Source organism: Meleagris gallopavo, chromosome 7 (genome assembly GCF_000146605.3).
Source record: "Meleagris gallopavo isolate NT-WF06-2002-E0010 breed Aviagen turkey brand Nicholas breeding stock chromosome 7, Turkey_5.1, whole genome shotgun sequence".
In the NCBI taxonomy this organism is placed as follows: domain Eukaryota; kingdom Metazoa; phylum Chordata; class Aves; order Galliformes; family Phasianidae; genus Meleagris; species Meleagris gallopavo.
In genome coordinates, this window is record NC_015017.2 from 16,980,406 (window position 1) to 16,983,033 (window position 2,628).

Consider the following 2,628-nt stretch of genomic DNA (forward strand, 5'->3'; position numbering starts at 1 on the left):
AAGAAATATCTTAGCTAAAACCCATACCAGCACACAGACAACACCGAACATGTTTGGAAAAGCAGGTAGATTGTTCTTATGGTTCCATAGCCCTTTTTTTTTTTTTTATCATTTGCAGACAGTTCCATTCATATTTTGTCTCCCTATCCTTCCCAGGAGCTCCTTGTGAGCATCTACAAAGTAACCATGTTTTAACTTTCTTGAAATTCATTCTTAACTCCTTTTTTTTTAGAATATGGAAGGCAATCTGAGCGCTCATTAGGTTTCTGAGATATGTGATCATTATGTTTCATTTTTCCCACTAGTATCTAAGTATATATTCATCTGTTTCCTTTCTTTTTGTTTATACAGTTTATAGGGCAATCTAGTATTGGTTTATGAATGAATTTCGTGAGAACCAATGAGTTTAAGTGAACTCTGTTCATAACATTTGTTTTAAATGTGATACATTTCTCCTCCTCCTCTGGTTCAAAGACAGAAAATCTATTCTATGGAAAACATGAGCTTTGGAAAACGTCTTTAAGGAATAAGATGGGTAAGACCAGATGAGAGAATGGTTACAAGTGATTCTTTTTTCCCCCAGAAATGGCCATTAACAGGTGTTTGTAGGTGTTGGCAATGGACCTACAGGTAAATTAATGGAAACCTTTGGTCACCCACAACACTGATCTTTTCGGTAGAGCTTGTGTCACACGAATAAAGTGTGAAAGAATGTGAAATCTGAAAGGGCACTTAGAACTGTCCCCCTACTGTATAACTTCAAGCTCATTCTGTCCAGGCTAATTAAAACCTTTTGGAACTAAATGTCTTTCAGACACAAAATCATTGTTTCAGTAATCAGAAGAGTGTGAAGCCTTGTGTGGTATTTACAGCTGTCAGTGATTTCATGAGCTGTTGTAAACATCCCTGCCACTTAAAGATCATGAAGCATTTTGAGAATATGTTGACCATATACCGTCACGGTCAGCGCCTTTTTAGTAGAAATGAAAATGTACTTAAGACCCATGGCTGGCTGTGATGGATTGGTTTGCATCATAAAAAGTGAAATGCTTTAATGAAAGCGTGCTTTATGAGTCTAGCTGTTAGAAATGGGGGTGTCATCACACTGTAACCTTCCAGTCCTTGCTCTCTAGGATGAATCGAAGGCGACTGGACCAGTAATTTATTACAAAGACAGGTGCTGGAGACAGCAGAGAAGAAGCAAACAAGAAAGTAAGAAAGCAAGATGGAGAGATGGACATACTTAACTACAAGATACAATTTGCCCGGACTACAATTTATTTGCACACCAGATGTCTGTATGGTTCAGGCTGACAGCACTGCAAAGGGTGAGAAGTTTAATGCTGCCCAGAGCCAAATAGAACGGAAATAAATAAAACAAAAACAAGACTGACTTCGCAGTGCATTTCCTCTCAACCCACTTCACCAGTAAAACCTGGGTCTTTCCAATGAACAACACACCATTCACTAACACTTTCCCCTGCAAACATGTGTTTGGAGTCTTCCTCCCAGCTTGATCAGACCAACTGAGAAACTGAGGGAGTTGTAAAATGCACTTCTCTAATTAGTTTATTAGTTTGAGAGTGAAGGACTTGAGTGAAGAAATGTAATGATGTCAGTTCTGTGATATTTGAATAGGCTTATTTACATTCTTCACCTTATATTTTTCTTTTTCTACCCATCTTTCTTTCTTCAACTCTCTCCCTTCCCCCAACTGTTTGTTTCTTGCTTCTTGCCAAGTCCATCACATACCTGGGGTCAACTAGACAGTTCTGCAGATGGGTTGACTATACTGCAAAACAGTCAGTATGAGATGTTCCTGTCTGGCCTACAGATGGGAGACTCATAAACACTTGATACACCCAGTCCCCTATTACTGGTTTAACAGTTTTTTTATTGGAAAGCCAAAAACTTCCCCAGGCAACGCAAGTAGTTGCCATATGTTCAGGATACTAATAGTGCCTCTAAAAATTCATGTGTTTTTATGCTAGAAGAAAAAATGAGATTCTTTTCTTCCTTGCATATTTTCAGTGGTTTAGAAACAATTCAACTATATGGGTTGTTCTGTGGGTATTGGCAGGCTTTGCCAATTGGATGTGTGTGGGTGTGAATGATGCTTTTTGTCTTAAGTCATTCATATTGATTGCATTCAGAACATTCTGCGTCAGTATCTTTTGGCCCTGATGATACCTCATCACAGTTCCTCAGAGGCACCATCACTTAATATGCCTGAGTCAGAGCACAGATTAAGCGGTGGAAAAAGGCTACTTCATAGCTCCAGAGCTTTGCTCAGCCCTGCACAGAGCAATGGACTTATTTGAAGCTTGACTGTCTTCAAGTGAGAGATAATTAGGAGCCTCCTTTTGCCAGTGTGATTCCAGCTGTGAGCTTAGAGCATCTTCCTCTGCATAAAAAGAAAATCACAGGGCAATTCTTCCATGTGTGGGGCCTAAAAGTGTTCTAATATCCACTGGAATAATCGATCTTCTTTAATTCCTTTGGCTAACCAGAAATGGAGACCGTCAAACAACTATACGTACTTTAGGGAGCAGGGAACATGATAAAATAACCCTTAATCTTTATTTTTTCATTAAGTGCTAGGAACCAAACACCTTTACACTGTCTAAT